At 43.3% G+C, this 23,430-nt stretch overlaps 1 long non-coding RNA gene across 1 annotated transcript; it reads right to left on the minus strand.

The window, feature by feature from the left end:
- Positions 1-635: 635 nt before the first annotated feature.
- On the minus strand, positions 636-15,335 carry LOC123952796. The gene is made up of 5 exons (XR_006820724.1): positions 15,296-15,335; positions 13,258-13,597; positions 6,098-6,142; positions 5,040-5,166; positions 636-2,940 (listed from the first exon to the last, which is right to left on the minus strand). It is a non-coding gene; the product is annotated as an uncharacterized LOC123952796 (long non-coding RNA).
- Positions 15,336-23,430: the final 8,095 nt, after the last annotated feature.

A 23,430-nucleotide genomic window follows, 5' to 3' on the forward strand; every position in this document is an offset into this window, starting at 1 on the left:
TCACATTGAATTGTTTGCCATGAGTATGTTTCTTTCTCCAATGAAGTGAGGAGAAAAATACTTCCCGTTCAGTGTGACTGTATCCTAGCCAATAGGAAAGCAATCCGATTAAAGTTATTGCACTGATTTCTGCTCAACTCATAACTTCACATCTTAAAAAAAAAAAAAAAAAAGTGACCTTTTAGAAGGGATGGCTGAGAATGGAAGTGAATCTTTAATTGGTGGAATTTGAAGTAGCATAAGTAAGGAAAGTGAAGAAATTCAAGTGAAGTCCAAGTGGTCACTCCAGTAGGGGGAGGGGCTCACAAGTTGGCCCTACTCTATGCACTCTACATACTTTATACGCTGTGTAAGTTTCTTTCTTTTCTTTAATTATGAACCCACAGGTTTTCTAAAATGTCCACTTTTTTTTTTTTTTTTAACAATGAAGGAAGTTTAAGCTCCAACCACAGTGAGGAAAAGAAAAAGATTGTGGAATATATAACCATTTATAAATATAACTTCTAGACAAGAAACGGCACTTGCTAATTTGGAGTTTCAAGAGGATGTGGAATTTTCTGCTCGTTAGTTATGAACACAAACACTTCCAAGATTAAATTGCAAATAGTGGAGGAAAGGATCAATGATGGGCAAAAGTATTTATTTTGGCCATATGCTTTGAGACAATGCAATGCAAAACTGTGTCCTTAAACTAGTGCCTTAAATACCGCATGATTCAAACAGAAGCCATCCGTAAGCCTTGGACAACGCATTGGCATTACAGACGTTTTATGGGAGTATGACAGAGACTTCTAATTTCCCACCCAATACCTGACCTTCCCTTATTACTAGTCATAGAACCCTGATTTCATTTGGGGCCAGGATTTTTTTCCTCCTAAGGGACCTCATCTTCCAGGCTTCCTTGCAGCTGGGTGTGGCACTGTGACAAAAGTCAGGCTAATAAATTATAAGTGAAATTATTTTGAGGCATTTCAGGGAAGCTCCCTAAAGGAGTTAACTAAGCTAGGAGGACATCCCTTTTGCCCTCTCCTTTCCTCTTTCATGCTTGGAGAGAACATTTAATGACTAAAAGGACGTCATGGCCTACGGAGGGAAGAACAGAGATCTAGAAAGAGCCTGGGTCCCCGATGACTTTGAAGAGTCACCATATGAGCCCCAGATAGCCAGAGGTAGGATTTCTTTTCTGTTAAAAATAACCCATTGACGTTAAGTGTCTATCACTGACAGCTAAATGCAATTCCTAACTGATCAAACCAATTACTTCTCTTCTTTGGAAGAAAGGCTGAAATGATGAAATGAATTAGACATTTGTTCATCATCATTCCTAATCTTGGCACCACGCTGTGCCTGTTTTTTGTTTTGTTTTGTTTTGTTTTTAATTAATTCAATTTGAAAAAGACATTTTATCTTAGAACAACCCAGGGGCTCCGTCTTCAGTTCCTCACGCTAACAAAATTCCTACCCTTTGTGAACAACCGTCTTTAGACTCACAGAAACCTCAATTAATAATCATTTTGCTCACAAGATGACTCTAGGGGACACTTACTCAGACACTGTGACTGTCACCATAGTTGTTGGAACTGAAGTTATATACACAGATGAACTTTTCTCACTTGTTTATTTTCCATGTGGGGTGTCTCATTTTAAAACAAACCCATTGTAAGTCCCCAGGCCCTAGATGTAGGTTGTGTTATGTATATCCTTTGAAACTTGTTTCTCCTTTCCTCCAGGAAGGAGGGGAGGTAAAAGCTTGAGTAAAAGGAAAAAAAAAAATTAAAGAAAGAAAAAAAGAAACAAAATAAAAACCATATTTTTAACAAAAGGATTTTTGAAAGCCTTGGGAAATGTTGTGTTCCCTCACATAAGGCCTCACTGTTTTAAACATATTTTACTATAATTTTTCCTTCAAAATTCTGACATGCAAAGTTGAACAGGGCTCTTTCAGTGTACAACCCCGGGACATGGAGAAATAAAAAGATCAGTATTCCAACTAATGCGTACTCAGTGGGAATCATAATATCGCATAATTGCTTGAAATTCACAGGCCGATCCGATGTCATCTTCAGAAATACGCAAGTTTCCCTTTGTTTTCTGACTTAGAGATATTTCCTTGCTTTAGGGCTTAACCCTTCTGTTGCTACCCCTAATTATTGAAACATGATTGGAAATGAATGTAGAGCCACGCTTCCTAAACCCACACCAAATGTTAGGTAGATTCCCCCAAATCTGCCAACTTTTGTTCTAACAGAAAAACAAAATATGTATTTAACTTTATCAGTGAACCTCAAGTGTTCCTTTTTGCCCATTTCCTTTTCTACCTGTTTCTAAACACACACACACACACACACACACACACACATGCACGCACATACACACATACACACACAGTCCTTTAAATTCCCACAAAAATCTTTGCAAGAACAAAGAGTTGCTATTTCGGGGCATGTAATGACATGTTTAAAAGTTCATCAACTTCCCCCTTTAACAAAAATCTGGCAATGAGTCTAAAATAATAATTCACAAAGATTTAGAGAAAGAAAAATCCTTAAGACTTCTTCCTTTGTAACATTATGTAAATCATAAATATACCACCGGTCTGGAAGTGATTACAACAAGCTCCAAGACAAAAGATATTCCTAAGCAGACGCTGCTTACAATGGGCTCTCTTTTCCCATTAGCACAGAAGAAGATTTGGGAAGGTAACTTCTCATAATAGTTAAATAACAGATTCATGCCATCATGAAGAAATCCCAAGCGTACGTATTCTAAGAATAAACTCTAAGTCCTGGGCCATAACTGATTACACGAACTGCTCACACCAATGTGTGTCCTCTTCTTCAAGGTGAGTGAGTCTCTCTGTGTTCCCGCATTCCTCCACTCTTCTCCAGTGTTCTCGTTGCTTCTCCACTGTCATTGTCCCTGACCTTCCAAACAGGATCCCTGGAGTGAAGAGGAGGAAGTATTATATAAACAGCTCATTCTCCGAGTGTGAGTCATTCCTGAATCAGCTCCCCCTTTCCCTATACAAGCGACACCCAGGCCTATCTAAGCTTCTCGGTTACTTGTAGGAAGCACTTTGTTTTGTCTTTCCCCACACCTTCCCAGAGGGCAAAGGTCTAACTTTTTCGCTCTCCTCCAGGCATTTCAACACTGGGATTGGACATTCGGTTAATGAAACATGGAGAATTTCATTTTGCTTGGTAGTATAGCATGAGAAGCTAAGGTCAGCCAACTCAGAGGGACACTGCAAGGCCGTTTTATAATTAAACAGAGCACCCGCTGGACTCCATGTTAAAACAGATGTTTCCTGGCCCCAGGTACTAAGCCAGCTCATAGGAAAACTGCCCAGAGCTTCTCCCTGAGCCAAGATGGGTCAGTGTCTGGAACAGCTCCTGTCTAGTGTCTCTTACTGTAATTAGAGAATGAGGCTAGCTTTTGGTCATTAATTCCATTTGAAAAATAGCCATAGCTAAATTAAAAAAGAAAAAGAAAAAAAGAACATCAGAGTGCTTTTAAAATTGAAAAACCCCATAATAAAATGGAAATAATTTATTGGTGATTTATTATTTCACACAGTGTTTTAGCCCTTATATAAATTCTGTAAAATGATTTGCAAAATTCTCCAAGATGATTTGCAAAATTTTCACTCCATTTATGAAATGGATAAAATTAGAGGCTCCTTATGCTTAGGCTGGAAAAGGGTTTACAGATTGGTTAGGACCGGGAGCTCAGACTCAGATACCATAGTCTCCAGTGGGTCAATGAACAGAGCAACCGAGGGGAAGAACAATCGTTCGTTCTGCCGTTACTCTCTAGTTTTCATTCATTTTCTTGTTTGCAGTAAGAGGCATGGGTGCAGGAATAGATCTCTCTACTAGGAGGAAACTACCGTCCGAGCAGAGCTGATGTTCAGTTGAGTGCACCTGAGGCTAGGACCAGTCTTATCGACTGAGGTCTCGGGGTGCTCTCAGGCCACTGAGTGATGCCCATCGCTGGGCATCCGCCCTTTCTCCAGGAACTCTCAGATCTCCCCATGATCCAGCAGCTGGGTAGAGCAAGTCACCCCCAGGATGTCGTTCTAGCACAAAGGTGTCCATTCTGATAGGTCAGTCCCCAGGCCTTAGTAGTGAAAAATTTTATTATCACCCTTGAGTACCAGCACAATGACAAATAGTAACTGGTATTTTTACCTCGCTGTAGGACAGATGAAAGGGCAAATGAACTTGATAAGGTCCCAGGAGACCTTGGGACCCAGGAGAGCCCATGCTCTGTTAAAGGGGGCAGTTACTACAAATTGAGTAGAAATGTGGGATCCGTGTAGCCAGATCTTCTGATTTCTTAAGAGAAAATAAAACCCTGTGTTCTTATATAAAATCTTCCAATGAAACTGTCACCTCATTCAAACACTGTAAGGGGTAAACAGCACGCTTTTGTGGTTCCCATCTGGCCTAGGTGCTCCAAATTTGCAAGCTTTCCCATTCCTGAGAGAGAGGAGAGGACTGGTGTTGGAGTGACTCACCCACACCCACAGGTCACGCAAGTGATTTAGTGGTAGGGTCAGAACTAGAATCTAGAGCCCCTGACTTTCCCTCCAGTGAGAGCTGACTTTCTTTGAAACAGGTTCTATGCACCATGGGGTACCCTTCAGGAGTGATCTGTAAACCACGTTAAGTAGGGGCATTGATATGTCAGTATTACAGTCATTTCCGTTAGTGTTTGCTCTGGCAATAGCAAAATGAAAACTCCCCTCCAAACCTAACACGTCAAGACAGAAACAAGGGCAGAAGTTCCAGAGATAACAGCCTTGCCCAACTGCGAGAAAAGGTTGGTCCTCTGGTGGCTTGGAAATCACTTTTTAAACAAAGGCATCGACAGAACTCTAAGCAGGGTTTGAAAACATCTCTGTGGCGAGGGTGACCCCAGGCAGAGTGAGAAAGCATCAAGGTCTGAAGAAATTCCACTGGTAGGGGTCATCTAAGTTTAAGGGATCTCTAGTTCCACATGGTCCTGAGACCGGCTCTTTCATAGCTATTCTTTACCTTTGTTATTAAACAAGATTGTGCCCAGGGTGATGTCAAGTATTTGTAAAATACATTGGTTCATACACTTATCTTGATCACGGAGTAATGTACAGAATCGTGATGTCACTCTATCGTGCACCTGAAACTAATATAACATTGTATGTTAACTATACTGGAGTTAAAATTTAAGAAAAACTTAATAAAAAGAATAGAGAACCTCAAAAAAAAAAAAAAAAACAAAAACCAGATTTGTCCATAGATTAACTCACATTTGTTCAGGATTGGCTACGGGCTAGACCAGAATTCCTTAACATCCAATATTGTAACTTCTACATGATTTACCTCTCGTCTACCGCTTTAATGTTGCCCACTTATTTTCAAAAAAGCCACGTGTTCTTGTTACTTAAGTAGAAAAAAACTGGGGGCACCTGGGTGGCTCAGTTGATTAAGCATCGGAATCTTGGTTTCTGCTCAGGTCGTGATCTCAGGGGTGGTGAGATCGAGCCCCACAGTGAGCTCCACACTGAGCGGAGAGTGCACTTGAAGATTCTCTGCCTCTATCCCTCCCTGCCCCACACATGTACACTCTCTGTCTCTCTATAATAAATAAATACATCTTTCTTTAGAAGATTTAAGATTTTATTTATTTATTAGAGAGAGAAAGCTCACATGCATGAGAGTGTGTGTGAGAGAGAGCTAGTAGGAGCAGGGGCAGGGGAAGAGGGAGAAGCAGAATCCCCCAGTGAGCAGGGAGCTTGAAAGGGCTCCATCCCAGGACCCTGGGATCATGACCTAAGCTAAAGGGAGATACTTAAGTGACTGAGCCATCCAGGTGCCCCCAAATAAATAAATCTTTAAGAAAAGAAAGAAAGAGAAGAAAAAAAGGAACTATCATTGTATTGAGATTGCAGTTATATCCATGAATTAAGTAGCCCTTGACCTTGAGACTCCATGGACCATTGATACTAAAGAACTAAATAAACTTCTAAAACAGAAGGGATGGGAGTGCTATGATAAAAGCAGAAGGGAGCCATGAATTTTCTTTGAGTTGCACAGAGAGGTGGAGAGGGCCTCACCTGGTATGTGATGTTGGTTGAGCCTTGTGGAATGAGCAGGAATTTCTAAGGGCAAAAAGGAGGAAAAGGTCATTACAGGCAGAAGCAGCAGCTGCAAGAGAGGCACAAAGTCCTACTAAAGTGTGTTGGGTGTTTGGGAGAATCAGGAGTGGTACAGTCCAGCTAAAGCCAAGGACACATGTGGAGAGTGGCAGGAAAACCTGACTGGGCTTGGTTTTAAATACACAGTTATATAGGAGGGAGCAGAGACTTGGACACCGAAGGTGAAGGAGCACGGCCAGAGGTCTTAGAGCAGGAGAGCGTCTGATCTGCTCTGTGTCATAGGTAGATAATTTTGCCTTCAAAAGGCTGGTGAGGGAAGGGGCTGAAGGTAAGAAGTTCAATTCGGAAGCACTCCAAATTCCTCAGGCCAACGATGGTGAAGTACTGATTGAGAGTAGCAGCCGAGACGATAAGGAAAAGCCAGATTTGAAGACCGTTTTTGTTTGAGGGAGAAACAATAAGGCGTGGTGACCAGTTCGATAAGGAAAATGGAAGGAGTGAAGACTGAATGCAAAATCTTTAATGTGTCTGTGTGGATAAAAATGCCATCTATGAGGATCTAGGGGGACGCAGGGCTTTCGGAGGGTAGGTGGGAGAAGGGAGAGGTGGGGGGCTGGTTGATGAGGAGGAGCTTGGAGCTATTAAAGCTGAAATGCCTTCAGAGGACTGTGATCTCATATGAGATTTCCAACACTCAATAAAGTTTTATGTGTTTAAAAAAAATAGAGGACTCTAATAGGTGAACCTCACCAAGAAAGCATTAAAAACTGGAACTGAGGCTCAAGAAGGAAGATGATCAGCCAAGAGCCTAACCCATGTAGAAATACTCTGAAAATGACCTTTAAATGATAGGGACGGAAACTAACTTATACTGAGAACACCTGCTTACGATAATTAAATAATTCGAAAGCTAGTAGTAAAAGAAAACACAGAACAGCACTTCATTCTGCTTCCACAATATTTTCTTTTGGGGAAAAAAGAAAAAACAACAAACTTGGGAGATGGTTAAAGATGCACTGGGCTCAGAATCAGGCAGACACAGATCTGAGTCCTGATCACGTTATTTTCTAGATGTTTGACTTTGAACAAATTATTATTTAATCCTTCTTAGCAAGACACTTTATGTGCTTTGAGGCAGACCCTATTCTGGGGAATGGGAATATAATGATAAATAAACACTGCCCTCAAAAAAAAAAAAAAGAGCTTAAATGTGCTTTTTTGAAAAAACGTGAAGACTGCCATGAGACACTACTGTCTAGCAATTGGCGTGATGCACGATACTTAAAGAATACTATGAACTTGTCGCTTTCTAAGTGCCAAGTCCTTTCTCGTTATTAGCTCATTTATTCTTACACCAAAACTATGAGGTAGATATTGATGTTTTTCCATTATGCAATTGGAGAAATTAAGCTTAGGCCCCTTGCCCAAGTTCATGGGGAACAAACCAAGAGTTCTGGGATTCCCCAGATGCCACACTTCATTTCTCCTTTGTCAGATGAGTGATGTAGGCAAGAGCGCCTTCTCTCTTAATGCCTGAAAATATAAGTGAACTAGAAGTTATCATCCAAGGAGGTGCCAGTTAAGATATATGGGACATTGACACGAGGATAATCAAAACTGAAACTAGTGAAGATTCCACTGGTATAAATATCTTTCCATGATATGCAGAGTGTCTGAACCAGGGATAATGTCCTACAAATTCTCTTCAGCAGCTCGTAGATTGGCCAAGGGCCCCACAGTCACTCAGCATGGACCTGACTCTAGGTACAGAATTGATTCCTTCTGCAGACCATTTCCGGAAATGGGTAGGAATAAAACGAACTAGTGAGTCAATAACTTACAATTAAAAGCATTTGGGAGGTAATTTGCACTCTTAAATAATGGAATACAACTGCATAGAAGTCTTTCTGGGGTGAGAATCTTTGTAACCCCACCTCCTTTCCATGTCTTCTTCTTTGCTCTCCTCTGAATCACCCTCTTCATTTTGGCCACACTATGCGGGTATAGCTCAGTGGCAGAGCATTTGACTGCATTTTGACCACACTGGCCGGGTTTAGGTTGTCTTCACGCCTCCCCAGGATAGCACCCTCGTTGCTAATGCTACCACAAGTTCTCCAAGCCTCTAACCCATCCAGTAGCTCCCCATCACCGAAAAATATACCCACATTCATGTAAGAGCACAGGTTACTTACAACCTTTTGGCCTTCATTCAATGCACACAACTTCTTAGGTCCCAAATCTGTGTCATTCCACACCTCTGATTCTCTGTGCTTGCTGGTCCCTCTGCTGGGGCTGCCCTTCTCCAGGTTCATCTGATAACCTCCTAATCATCTTTAAACACAGAGTCCGAGAGTCATCCTCTCTGAGAAATCTTCCTATGTTCTAGTTTTTGTATCCCACAACATTCTGTTTATTTCAGAATCTGTCCCACTCAGACTTTCACTCAGTAAGTGTTGACTTTCCCCTTGAAAGAAGGCATCATCATCCTCCATATCTTCGCATCTTCATACCCAGGGAAGCCCCGGCGTATATAGTAGGAGCTCAATAAATACTGTTGTATTAAATAGAACCAAATCCCACTGTCATCTTCATGGTCATCACCTGCTGGTTAGTGGGCTCTCACAGGAGTATAATTTGTTGGCAGGTTCTGCATTTCATGCTTAGCGTGGTGGCAGGAGAGACATCCAAACTCTGCTACTTCTGGCCTGAAGAAAAAAGGGCCGCTTGAAAATGGGAGGTAAATAAGAAAAGGTAGAAGAGGCTGAAATGTGCTCATTTTATCCCTCCTGGAGGCCAGAAATGGGGATGTTAGTGCAGGCCACGCCACTTATCTTACAGGATTCTGACCAGTTTTCTGAGAAAAATAAAAGAAACGAGCAAAATGAACATCTGTGGTCAGAAGGTTACAGAAAGGAAAGGCACACGTTTCTGCTAGGGAATAGGAAGTGGTCTTGTCTTCCACAGCAGGGCTGTCTAATAAATCTGGAGAGTTTTATTGACTTCATAGGCGCAAGAATAACCACCCGGAGAAGACATCGGGTTTCACTTATTTTTTTGGAAAGTAATTTTTCACAGACGCGAGGTTAAAAGAAAGTGGTTGCACGGGCCTCCGCTGTGGTGGTGTGTCTTCTGGTATGTGTAATGCAACTGGATCTCAATTCTGGGACAATGCCCAGTCTCAGAGGTCTAAAGCCTCTGTTGAAAGCCATGAGGACAGAGTGTTGCCAAAATTTTATGTATGCAACTGTAGATCAATTGTCTTAGTGCAAGGATAGACTTTGATCAAGAGCGTCTGGTGGGAGGGGTTTCATTAAACACTGTTTTCAACTCTTAATTCTACAGCTTTTACGTCTACTTGCTGCTAAGTCTACCACAGACCCTGAATGGCCCTGACACAGAGAGACCCCTCCCCCAGCCCACGTCTGGCTCTCAGACGGCAGCAGTGACTGGCATGGAAGGAGCTCTTGGGTAGAAGAGATACACAGTTCAGAAGGGTTTGCTCCTCGCTCCCTGGTTTTTGGTCTCAAGTTAGACAAATTCAAAAAGGAAAATGCTTGAAGCTCTCCCCGTCCCGCCTCACGTCTGTGATTCATTAGGAGAACTTGAAAACTTCCCCTACACAAAGACAAGCTTTCCTGAGGAAAGGATTGATAAGGGTGTATGTTTGTTGGATGAGTTCTTCCTTTTAAAAGTGTCTGGCCAAGAATAGAAAATGCAGTCAGTTTTAGAAAGTTTAAGGGCCCATTTCTGAACTCCTTTCAACTGTCCTCCTAATCATGGAAAAGATGGCCCCGAGGAAAGCTGTCTAAGAGTTTGCAACTTTCATGTTTGATTCTCAGGGTGAACCGCGTAGACAACTTCACCCACAGGGCAAAGAAAACTTTTCATCACAAGGTCGTATTTCTTTCACAAACCAAGAAAGAGCAAGGCAGATAGAGGAGCCGTGATCTTGGCCAGTTGGGTGGCAAGTAGCGCCACCTGGTGTGTTGGAGGCCGGTTAATCCTCAGAGCCCCCAGCATCTCCAGCAAAGTGGATGTGTACTGGGATCTGAGGGTAAGATCATTGGATTGAGAAGCAGGAAATCAATCCAATCTAAAACCACTCCATCTGAAACAAATCGCCTTATTGTATAGATGCAAAAGTAAATGGGTGGTTTTGAGAGTTAAGCAACAGAATCCTTTTTCAAAAGAAAATCTTAACTAATAGATTAACAAACATTTATTGGGTCCTTGGCATGTGCCGGGCACTGGGCTAAGCGCTGCATGTGTATAGTATTACTTAATTTAATCTTTGCTACTCTTAAATAGGCACTGTTATTGTGTCTGTTTTACAGAAGAGGAAAATAAGAGATCAACTTGCTCCAGATGACAGAATATACAACCACCACACGACACTGATCAAAGCAGGGCACTTGTGGTGCAATTAGGATTGGAGTACCATGAACTTTTAACCTTCATCTGCTCTCTTCTTCCACCAACCTCTTCTATTTCCCTGAAGCAACCCCCAGGCTTTGCGGAGCAGGGTTTCAAAAGCTTTTGACTGGATAACCCCTAAAGTTCCCCCCCCCCCCGCCCCCGCTCTAATGCCCGGTGATCCTAATTCTGGGGATGTAAACCATAGTAATCTCCAAAACAAGTTCCTGAAACCTGGATATTGGCAAACCTTGCTCTTCTTTCATAGGGCCGACTAAGCCCCTTACCCCATAAAGAATAGCTTTTTCAAATTGCTCTCCACCAATAAACATAAAGATGAAATCAAGGAATGTTTCGGATGTAAACATACTGGCGCTCTAAGATTAAATATGTTGCTTACGTTAAAACTGCAGTGCTGAGGTCAGGACCGATATCCATTTCCTGAATAATTAAGTTATTAAGTATTCTATAACACATTTGCTTATGCACTCAACAACAAATTATCTCTGAAAAATCCAGCTAAAAACAAAACAGCTAAAATCCAGCCAAAAAACAAGCATTAGGTATTAGCATTTTTACCTCTCACATTAGCTGGATGTCTGTCTGGGTATGGCTCACTCAGAGCAGGGAGTTCATCAGGGAAAGGGGGAGACTTTTGATGTCTTTGTTAGCTTTTCACAAAGGCAAAAAAACTCCACAGGCTGAACCTCTTAACTTCTAACTCACATCAGACATCCCTAAATTGCATGGTTTTAGTGTTGCTAAGGGGGGGTGGGGAGACAGGCTCCTTCTCACAGTGTGGGTGAAGGTGTAAATCGGTATAAAATTATTGGAGGGCAATTTGGCAATAGCTATTAAAAATGAAATGCTCATACCCTTTGACCCAATAATAATTCACCTTCTGGGAATTCATCATAGAGAAATACTCCTACAATGGCTGAAAGATGTAAGGGTAAAATGATGTTTGCAAGAATATTTGGTACAGGGAAAACTGGAAAGAACCCAAGTGTGCATTAGCAGGCAACTGGTTAGAGATAGTATGGTTTGGCCATACAGGACCATACCGTGGAGCCATTAAAAAGAAGATTAAAAAGAAGCTCACTTTTTTCAGACTGGCGTAGAAAGATGTCTGAGACATATTGCTAGGTGGAAAACAGCATGCTTCAAAGCTGAACTATAATCCCATTTTTTGTAAAATAATGAATGAAAATTTTAATATATGCTTTGAAAAAAATGTTAACTGGTTTTCTCAGCTGTGTGGGATTATGGAAGATTTTCACTTTCAATACTATAATGTTTCAAGCCATTTATATATGTGTGTGTATATATTTATATAGATATGCCGTTACTTTTGTGATCAGAAAAAATAAATGTTGCTGTAGCTTGGTCCCTTGAGAGTCCTGTTACAAAAGTGTAGAAGGCTAGTCCAAAGCTATTAACTTTACTGGAAAACAAAACTTAGCTGAAATTGGAACGGGGATGCCGCTTAACCAAAGGGAGGTCACTCATGGAAATTCTTCTGCCTTTAGAGTCTACAAGCCTTTGTGATAATTAGCCCACAACGAAATGTTCTTTTAAAGAGGAGCTAAGGAGGATCCATTGAAAACGTAGCCAGTTTTTTTTTTTTTTTTTTTTTTTAAAAGATTTTTTTATTTATTTATTTGACAGACAGAGATCACAAGTAGATAGAGAGGCAGGCAGAGAGAGAGAGAGAGAGAGGGAGGGAAGCAGGCTCCCTGCTGAGCAGAGAGCCCGACGCGGGACTCGATCCCAGGACCCTGAGATCACGACCCGAGCCGAAGGCAGTGGCCCAACCCACTGAGCCACCCAGGCGCCCCACGTAGCCAGTTTTTGAACCACTGCTGTCGTTGGCAGGCCGTCTGAGGACTGCGACTCCAAGAGGTCTCCTCTTTAACTGCGACTTGCCCGAGGTGGGGTGGGGGGAGTGTCATAAAAATGAAGAGGAGTCTGTGTTGAATTTCGTAGCCAGTTTTTGAACCACTGCTGTCGTTGGCAGGCCGTCTGAGGACTGCGACTCCAAGAGGTCTCCTCTTTAACTGCGACTTGCCCGAGGTGGGGTGGGGGGAGTGTCATAAAAATGAAGAGGAGTCTGTGTTGAATTTTTGCACTTTCACCAAACTAAGATTTGGTGCACGTCACCTAGCTCCGGGGCCGATTCCCACGGGGGCGGTGGTGGTGGCAGGGGAACTACCGCTTGTACGATTAAGGGGCCTGCTTGTTGCACAGAATGCGGAATTACAAGTACGAAATTAGGTACAGCATTCTGAAGGGGCTCCTGAAAAGGACAAGGCCTCAAACTAAGCTTAATCAGCTTCCCAGAGATCTGCCCCGCTCTGACCCAGAGTTCTTCAACCAAGATAACAGGGGAGAGTAACGGGCACACTTCCTCTCCTTTAAGAATTACCCTGCCAGGGGCGCCTGGGTGGCTCAGTGGGTTAAAGCCGCTGCCTTCGGCTCAGGTCATGATCCCAGGGTCCTGGGATCGAGGTGGCTCAGTGGGTTAAAGCCGCTGCCTTCGGCTCAGGTCATGATCCCAGGGTCCTGGGATCGAGCCCCGCATCGGGCTCTCTGCTCCGCAGGGAGCCTGCTTCCTCCTCTCTCTCTGCCTGCCTCTCTGCCTACTTGTGATCTCTCTCTCTGTCAAATAAATAAATAAAATCTTTCAATAAAAAAAAAAAAATTACCCTGCCAAAGAGAGGAGCTCCCGTGTCACGCGTAAAAGCTAGAGGCAGCACCCCAGAGCCCTGGGACACTGTGCGATCTCTGTTCTTTGGGGGACACTTGAGTTTCTGCGGACGTTCGAGCTCTGAAGAATCTGTACTTGTTGACAAGGGCAGACGCCCAGTTCTTGATGCTCATAAAACCATGGCAGTCAGAGCTGGAAACGATGGATTAGGTCATCAATCTAGATTCAGGTCCAAGGCAGGATGGTTCACTATTGTAGTCATTCCAAGCCTTTGTCCAGGCAGTCTGGAAATGTCTGGAGGGCCTCACTCTTAGAAGGCTGTTCCTCTCTTCAGGTTACTGGGCAAGTTGTGGAGGTGTTTGAAATTAAAAAAAAAAAAAAAAGCAGTTTAGAGTTGGAACCACACAAATACTTAATTATATCCATTCACCTAGATTTCTATCAGTGTTTTCCACATGAAGAAAATGATTTAGTGTAAAGAAACTCTTCGTCTCCGGCATAAAGTTGCCATCAGGGAACAAATCACTGATTTTTTCCGGTTCCTTGTATTTCAACTTTGGTGGTGAGTTTCTTTTTAGCCTTAGGAAAAAAGCTAACTTGCTGGGGTCCTCCGTAGCCAGCAATACCAAGAAAGGGTAATAATGAAAAGCTGCTTTTGTTAATAGAAAGTGACTTCCTAAACACTTATTTTGGGTCTCTTTACCTGTCTTTGGCGAACTTGATGTGTTCCCGATTTTTATTTTAGGCTTTTATGGCACTATAAAAATGGGGAATCTGGGGGCGTCTGGGTGGCTCAGTTGGTTAAGCGTCTGCCTTTGGCTCAGGTCATGACCCCAGGGTCCTGGGATTCAGCCCAGCATCAGGCTCCCTGCTCAGCGGGAGCCTGCTTGCCCTTCTTTTTCTTTCTTTCTTTTTTTTTTTAATATTTTATTTATTTGACAGAGAGAAATCACAACTAGGCAGAGAGGCAGATGAAGCAGGCTCCCTGCGGAGCAGAGAGCCCGATGTGCGGCTTGATCCCAGGACCCTGGGATCATGACCTGAGCCGAAGGCAGAGGCTTTAATGCACTGAGCCACCCAGGCGCCCCCCTGCTTGTCTTTCTTCTGCCCTTCCTCCTGTCCCCTGCTCTGCTCTCTCTCTCTCTGTTAAATAAATAAATAAAATCTTAAAAAAAAAAAAAATGGGGACTCTGAAAGCTAAGTTTTTATTTTCTCATGTTTTCCTTGTAGTCCATACTGATAATGAAGCTCATTTCCCAAAAGCTTCTGAATGCTACTTTTTTGGTAGCACAGAGAGGATTGTTCTAGACTGGAAGGAGAGTAGACTTGAATTGTTATCGACTGATGAATGTCTGCTGTATGTCCTAGTGAAATCTCTCATCCCTGTGCCTCACGAGTGTGTGATGGCCTGTGTGTGGTTGGCTTGCTTATTCTTTATGTGTTTGGCAGTATATGGGTTTGTTTGTTGTTGTTGTTGTTGTTATTTGCCTTGAAAATACTCAGAACAATTCTTTCTTTGATTAAGTAATGCCATTAGCAAATATAAAGTGCTAAACAATAATCTATTTGGATATTTGAATTTGAGAGTTCATTTCTATTTTAATTCAAGACAAGTGGGCATTAGTTTATGGATGCTAGTGACATTATTTTTAGTAATGGGCTCTTTTAGCAACAAGCAACCCTCAGGAACCTCTTTTATTTTTTTCAATTCCCAAAGATGGGCTTCCGGTTTATCAAGCATCAGGAAACTAACCGCAAGGCTCCGTGCCAGGCTGGGCATGGAGCCTGCTTAAGATTCTCTCTCTCCTTCTTCCTCTCCCAACCCCCAAAATAAATAAATAGATAATAAATAAATAAACGTAAAATTTTTTTTTTTAAAAGAAACTAACCACAAATGCTGAGTTAAACTTAGGAGACTTTAATTAGATTTAAAAAGTTGAGAATTCATTCAAAATGAAAAATGTGCTCAGCAAAAACAAACAAAGAAACAACAACAGAAACACAACTATTTGCCAGAGTATAGTAAAGGAGGATACCTGGGTGTCTCAGTGGGTTAAGCGGCTGCCTTCGGCTCAGGTCAGGATCCCAGGGTCCTGGTATCAAGTCCTGCATTGGGCTCCTTGCTCACTGGGGTGCCTGCTTCTCTCTCTGCTTCTGCCTGCCACTCTGCCTGCCACTCTGCCAAATAAATAAATGAAATTTTACTAAAAAAAAAAAAAAAAAAGCTGGGCGCCTGGGTGGCTCAGTGGGTTAAGCCCCTGCCTTTGTCTCAGGTCATGATCTCAGGGTCTTGGGATCGAGTCCCGTATCAGGCTCTCTGTTCAGCAGGGAGCCTGCTTCGCCCATCCCTCTCTGCCTGCCTCTCCGCCTACTTGTGCTCTCTGTCTGTAAAATAAATAAATAAAATCTTAAAAAAAAAAAAGCATAGGAAAGAAATAGAATTATGGGGCAATATTAATTTTGAATCTCCTGAACTGAAAAAATAAAGGTAGAAATGCTATATGTTAAGAGATACTACTTTTATTTTAAAATTTTTCAATACAGTGTGTCTATCTCTGGGACTTCCCGTGACTCCGTCCTTTCAGAAATGTGCCTATCCATGCCAACAAATTACTAAGATAATGGAAAATAAAAATTCTCGAGAAGTTAAAAATTACCAAAGGCACAGTGTCATTGGAAATCACTAGAAGAGGGGCCCCTGGAGGTTCAGTGGTTAAGCATCTGCCTTTGACTCAGGTCATGATCACAGGGGTCCTGGATTGAGCCTCCTAGTTGGTTTCCCTGCTCAGTGCGGAGTCTGCTTCTCCCTCTGCTTCTCCCCTTGGCTCGTGCTGTCTCTCTTTCTCTCTCTCTCTGTGTCAAGTAAATAAACATAATCTCAAAAAAAAGAAAAAAAGAAAGTCACTAGAATATTTTCCCAACCCAAAACCATTTGATTTGCCACAAGCTCTTTTACGATTTGTGAATGCACTTAAATGTAATCTCATAAAGAAGCTAAAATATTTTAATTGTGCATTAAACAAATTCTCCTTAGCAAAAATAATGAAATTATATGAATTTAGTACTGAAAAATAGAAAAATACGGGCTATGTAATGAAAAGTTAATACTGTTGGTGACCTCAGTAATGTGAGCTATCCTAAACTCCTTGCTGGCAAATAAGTTGTAAGCTCTTAAATGTACGATCTATGTCCTGAATTGAACCCTTTAAACATGGTTGGGTACAATAAATGCTTCTGGAACAAATGAACACGATTGAATTCAGGTAGGTGTCAGATTGTTCACTGTCTGATCCAGGTTTCCCTGATTGTCTTTGTTATTAGGCCTGATTTCAACAGTAACTGATCAAAGAATAGCAATTGTATGTATTTACAACCCTGTCTGTACAAGTGAACGCTTTCCAATGTTCCATGAAAGTTCGCAGGTGTATATTGGTTAGAAGCTTGGTTTCAAAAGAGAATACATGAATTTATTTTTGGGATAGAGCATTCCAGTAGAAGACTGGATCCAGCTTCTCAAACAACATTGTCCAAAATGTCTCGCTCGCTCTCTCTCTAGATCCCAACTTGATGACTTTCTGTGCTATGTTCATTCTTAGGCAAATATGACGGCAAAGATGGCACCGTTCGGCAACCCCTAAGTAGAAGGAGATTGTTTCTTTGACAATAGAAGCTGACCTCCTGTTGCCCTAACTGGGGTGATGTGCCCATCCCTGACCCTACGACAGTCTTCTGGTGGCATGGGCTGTGCCAGTTTGACATAGCTGTGTGGCTGCCGTCACAAAGCAGCACGGGTGGGATGGCTGACCGACAGAAATGTGTTCTTTCATGTTTCTGGAGGCCAGCGATCCAAAGTCAAGACGTCAGCAGGGCTGTGCTCCCTCTAGAGGCTCCAGGGGGAGATTCTGTTTCTCACCTCTTCCGGCTTCTGGTAGCTTCAGGCATTCCTTGGCTTGTGGGTGTACCACTTCAGTCAGTCTCTGCGGCCTCCTTGTCCTATCTGCGTGTCTCCCCTGCGTGTCTGTGTCAAACCCCCTCTGCCGCATCTTACAAGGACATATGTGATTGTATTTAGGCTCACTGGGATAATCCAGAATGACCTTATCTCCGGAGCCTTAATTTAAATGCACCTGCAAAGATCCTTTTCCCAAACAAAGTCATATTCACAAACACCAGGGATTTGGACACAAACATCTATTTTTGGGGAAAGGGGGACATTATTTAACCCATTTCTGCTGGTAAATGATTAACAATCTCTTTGACAAAGAAGGAGAAGCCTCAATAGACGGCATTTACATAGTTGTGTGGTCTTAATATACTGTTGGTCAATTTCAAGCTGCCAACAGGAAGTCACTGAGCCGTGGAGATGCGGAGAGATCCACGGTTGTGCCCTTAAATCACGCAGGTCCAATAGGTATGAGTGACCTCAAGAGCATGGGTAATCATAAAATGTATTCAAATAATTAAGAAGTGAGGAGTTTTGAGTGCTTAATAACTGTTTCAAATAAAACTTAATTATAAATGTATATACTTTAAATTTTAATAGTGGTCATAGTTAACAACTGGCTCACAAAATTCCTAAAAATTTTCCAGTTGGTTTGATTTGGTTTTTTTGTTTTGTTTTGTTTTGTTTTTATTTGACAGAGAGAGAGATCACAAGTAGAAAGAGAGGCAGGCAGAGAGAGAGAGAGGGAAGCAGGCTCACTGCCGAGCAGAGAGCCCGACGCGGGACTCGATCCCAGGACCCTGAGATCACGACCCGAGCCGAAGGCAGTGGCCCAACCCACTGAGCCACCCAGGCGCCCTTCCAGTTGGTTTGAATAAGCTGGTATGAGGCAGCTCCAACATGTCACTGGATAAAATGTGCTGATTGATCAGGGCTGACTCATAGAGCCCGGGGCATAGGGTCAGTGATGTTCAAACCACATGAACTGAAATTAAAGTGGATGGTTCTTTAGGAGAAAGTTGGGGTGCTATGACGTTAAGCAGGGGAAAGGAGTATTAGGAAGACAAACACAGCAGTCGCTTCAGTATCGTTTAAATATATTCTAATGATTTCAGGCCAAGGAAAAAATTTCAGCCAAGTTCAAAGTAGTTACAGGTACAAATATTGTGGCTGTACCTGGATCTGCAAGTCAGCTCTCTACCTGAGGGAAAATCGGTATTTTTCACATTGTCATTTTACTTAGCTCATAAAATCTGTTTTTAAGCCTGGATACATGTGTACCAAGGTGATCAGTTTCAGAAAGAGACATAAACGAATGGTCTTTTTAAAAGCATCATTTCTTGGGGTGCCTAGGTGGCTGAGTCAGTTAAGTGTCCAACTCTTGGCGTCAGCTCAGGTCCTGATCTTGTGGGGTGATGGGATCAAGGCCCCGTGTCAGGCTCCCCAATGAGCCTGGCATCTGTTTCAGACTCTCTCTCCCTCTCACCTCCCCCACCTCAATCCTCCCCTACCCCCGCACCCTCTCTGTCTCTCTCTCTCTGAAATAAATAAAATCTTTTTTAAAAAGCATTTTTTAAAATATTTTTTTAAGATTTTATTTATTTGACAGAGATCACAAGTAGGCAGAGAGGCAGGCAGAGAGAGAGAGGAAGGGAAGCAGGCTCCCCGCTGAGCGGGGACCCTGAGATCATGATCCGAGCTGAAGGCAGAGGCTTTAACCCACTGAGCCACCCATGCACCCCCCAAAATAATTTAACAGCTTTATTAAAATATCATTTGCACACCATGCAACTCACCATTTAAAGTGCAAAATTTGATCTTTTGATACATCTTCAGAGTTGTTCATTCTCCACCATAATCAATTTTAGGAGATTTTTGTCACCATAAAAAGAAACTCTGTACCATGGTGCTGTCGTCTTCCAATGCCTGGACTCTGACCCCCAGGTCTTGGCAACCACTTGTCTATTTCCTCTCTGTAGGATTGTTTATTCTAGGGATGTCATACAAATGAAATCCTATGATATGTTCCATTGTAACTGGCATAATGTTTTAAAGTTCATGAGTTTGCATAAAGCAATATCTCATACTGTATTTTTTTTAAGATTTTATTTATTTATTTGACAGACAGAAATCACAAGTAGGCAGAGGGCAGGCAGAGAGAGAGGGGGAAGCAGGCTCCCCACTGAGCAGAGAGCCGGAGCAGGGCTTGATCCCAGGACCCTGGAATCATGACCTGAGCCGAAGGCAGAGGCTTAACCCACTGAGCCATCTAGGCACCCCTCTCCTACCATATTTTTATTGCCACGTAGTATTCCACTGTGTGGCTGTACCACGTTTTTGTTTACCCATTCATTAGTAGATGGGCATTTGGCTTGTTTCCCCTTTTGGACTATTATGAATAATGCTCCTGCAAACATTTGTGGACAAGTTTTTTGGTGAACCTAGATTTCATTTCTCTGAAAATAATGGTCTTCTAATGTTTAGCAAGCTTTCTTATCTCCCACATGTTTAAGGGAGCTGTCATTTAGGAATTAGATCAGAAATTCCACACACAATTTCAGTGCTCTTACATATTGGGTCAGTGAATGCAACCCCTTAAGAATCATGGGGACTGGCTCAGCCAAAAGGAGGAGCCCTGCTCATACACTTCAGGGAAGAGAAGGGCACCGTTAGTTAGGAGAAGGAGCCAGCTCCGGGCACACTGTGCAGGTGTGGCTGAATTCTCCCTGTTGTACCAAGTCCTGGCCTGCCCACGATAAGCCACATAATTAGTCCATCTCAGGGTTCCTTCAGGGACTCTCCACATGCAAAGTGTAAATAAAAATAAAAATACAACCTTCCTCAGTGATCTGGAAATCAAACTCACGAGGTTGGGGAAACCCGAAAGAAAGAGGGAATTTTAATTTCCCTGATAGTGGCCTGGAGAGAGTTTCATATTCTCTCTTGCACGATGGGAGAGTTCTTTGGTGGGTCCTGCAAACCGGCCATGGTGGGGAAAATAAAGCTATATACTAGTTTATATAGCAACTTTCTTCCAAGAAATTCAGTGTCTCAAACAGTCTTTCACTCATTTCCCTCAGGGAGTTTGCAAGAATGTACATTAGAAATTACTTCCTTTAAAATGTACACTCTCCAGTTAGCCAGTACTGGGCAGAAAGAACCAGAAAAGCGAAACTACTGACCAAACAACCCACTCTAATATTTTCAGTGAGCTTCGAGAAATGAATGCATCTCCTGAGAAACAGTATCTCTCCGTAACAGCCCCGTGACTCTACTCACTGTTGGCCACATTCCTTTCAGCAGGGGCAAAGCTTCCCCTTCCAAGTCAGGCTCAATCGGTATGGCATGCCCCACGAAATGGAAGTGTATTATTGACTTACAATTAAGTGCTCAGGTCTTCCTTCCAACAGGAAGTGTTTCCCTCTAGCAGCTCAACACTCCTAATCCAGCCCAACCGAGAACCCCTCAAGAATCCTGGGACTGACCCGCTCCAAAGCAAGAGTCTTGCTTATGAACCACATGCAGAAAACTGGGGTCTAGCCAGTCCTCTCTCCCTGCTGTTATTTGGTCTGTCTCCGTGTAGCCTTGACGTGAGGCTGTACCACCCCTCACAGTCCTACCACTCAGAGTGGGGAACCAGCATCCTCCGCTCCAATTTCCAAAGCCCAATTTCAATGCCTGGATGGGCGACGACTCTGGGGAAGACTCCAGCATCAGCCACATGCAGGGTCCACCCCAGCCCTCCATCCCAAACCACTTAGTTCCTTGTGTTGGGCCTTTCCTCAACATTTTCTTATTATGAAGTTCTCACTGCCCATCCCTGAGGCCGGGGGGAGGAGGGATCTTGGTCAGGGCCCCACTAGCTCATGCAGAATCTCAGGGAATCACACCTGAAGAATATCTGTGCCTTCCCTCCCACCCCCAAAAAATCTCTGGGTGCCATCATGTCCTTCCCAGGGATTCTCAGAGAATGGAATATCTTAATCCAGTGGGTGACAGAGAGTCCATACTGGCGTCCCATGCCACATCCAGCCTCAGACATAGATCGTTTTGGCCCCCATACTCTGAACCAGCCTTTATTTTAAATTCGTGTAGGTTGTCAACAAGGACTAACTCTGTAGTTTGTAGGGCCCCGTATGGCACGAAAATGCAGGCCCCTTGTTCAAAATTTAAGAATTTCTGGATGGCCATAGCAGAGCCTGAAACCAAGTACGGAGACCCTTCTCAGGCCAAGGTTGAGTGCTGGGTGACGGCACACAGGCTGCATGTCCATGAAGCTAAGCCCTGCTCCCGACATTTTAAAAAGTGAAAGATTCTGAACCTCTCTTAAAAACTAAAGAAATCGGTGACTCTAGGTCTGCCCGCCTCAATGGATCCCCAAAATTAGTTGGCGCCAGGTTGTGACTTATATTCCTTTGCTGGGGCTACCATGACACTCAGTCTATGGCACTGAGTGGCAGAAATTTATTTCTTCATGATACCAGAGGCTAGAAGTCTGAGAACAAGGTGTGAGTGGAGGTGTTTTTTCCTAAGACTTCACTCCCTGGCTCACCTGCTCACTGAGGGCCGCCATCTTGGTGTGTCTGCATACAGTCTTCCCACCGCATCAGTCTGCGTCCTAACCTCCTCCTCTTGTAAGGACTTCCCCAGTCCCACTGGAATAGCACTACCTCAATGACCTCCTCTTAACTTAGTAACACCTTTACAGGCTCTATCTCTAAATACAGACTCATTCTGAAGTGGTGGGGGTTAGGCCTTCGACATATGAATTTTGGAGGTCAAGTCAGCCCACGACACAGCTGCTCACTTCAGAGGGGCCAAAACTCCAACTCTCTGCACGGGCCTGGTCCCCAACCTTTGCTGTGGGTCCTCTTCTTTGTGCTGCTCTTCTTCCTCCTGTCACCTTCCCCCTGCAGAGGGACCTGCTCCCCTGGTGTTGCATCCGGAATAGTGAAACCACGCCCATGACACGACCACGGCTGCTCACACCAGCCACGTCTGCAGTCAAATGCTCTACCACTGAGCTATACCCCCACACACCAGCCACGTCTGCATGATACCTCAAGTAACCCTTCGTGGGGCTACAACCAGTTTCTTAAAAACAAACCCCAAATGCAGCCATTATGCAGAGACCGGAGTTCAAGAGCAGCATGGAGGGAAGAAATCGCCCTGAGGTATGACTGAGGACCCATCCCAGTGATTAGACTTGCGGGCTTAGGAGAGGATACTCTCAGCCGCTGCATAATTTTTCCTGGGGCCGAGCCTACAAAAAAAAAAAAAAAAAAAAAATCACATGACTGTGAAGGGACGGCTCTAGATTCCAGCGGAATCCCAACCATACAGCCCCTTAGAGACAGCATACTCTCAAATTGGTCTTTGTACCCTATTTGTAGAAATGTTAGCCAGATTATAGCTGAAAACTCTGCTAATTCTGGGGACGTTTTTGGTCTTGTGCCTGGAACTGTTGAAGCATATACTCACACCTACCACATGTAACACTCAGTAGCATAATTTCCAGCACGACACTTTCCTACTTTATTTTTAAAAGAAACAGAGCAGAGACTGAAGACCTGCTCGCTCAGTTGCTTTTTGCAGGAGACTCCATAAAAGGTGGAAGGGATGGCTTCTGTGCCGCAAAGAGCCATATTTTGCCTTTTTTAAAAGGGAAAGGGGACACAAAAACCTTTGCTCAGCATCAGGGAGCTCATGCTGAACCACAGAACATGGGTACCTGCATGCTAATAAAAATAAAAAGAATGTCCAATTTGCAAGGTTCTTGGAAAATCGTAATTAATAAATCCCAATATTGGAGCTTGGTACTCTAACCCCTTTGTTTCTAAGACAAGGAAAGAGAGGCTCTAAAATGTCGAATGACTCACCCCCAGACCAACACTCCACCTTAAAGCAGGTCTTTTTCTCAGGTGGGTGGACTTCCCACTCCACCAGGCTACTTCGAAGCAGGCATTGTCCTATTGGCCTAAATTGCACGTAAAACAGCAACAAAACCCCTCTCTCTCCATTAGAGTCTCTATTTAGATTCCAGAGTGGAGAAAGCAAAGGCTATTTCAACTGCAACTCCCTTTGCAAACAGAAGAAAAGGCATCCGTCTGACCCGTGCACTTTTCCAGCCGGACCCTGGGGCTCTCGGCCCTCAAGTCTCTGCGGCTGCGAGCGGTGCTGACTGCCAGTCTGACACCAGGGGGCGCAGCATCCTTTGTCCTGACACAG

Source organism: Meles meles, chromosome 11, assembly GCF_922984935.1.
Source record: "Meles meles chromosome 11, mMelMel3.1 paternal haplotype, whole genome shotgun sequence".
Taxonomy (NCBI): Eukaryota; Metazoa; Chordata; class Mammalia; order Carnivora; family Mustelidae; genus Meles; species Meles meles.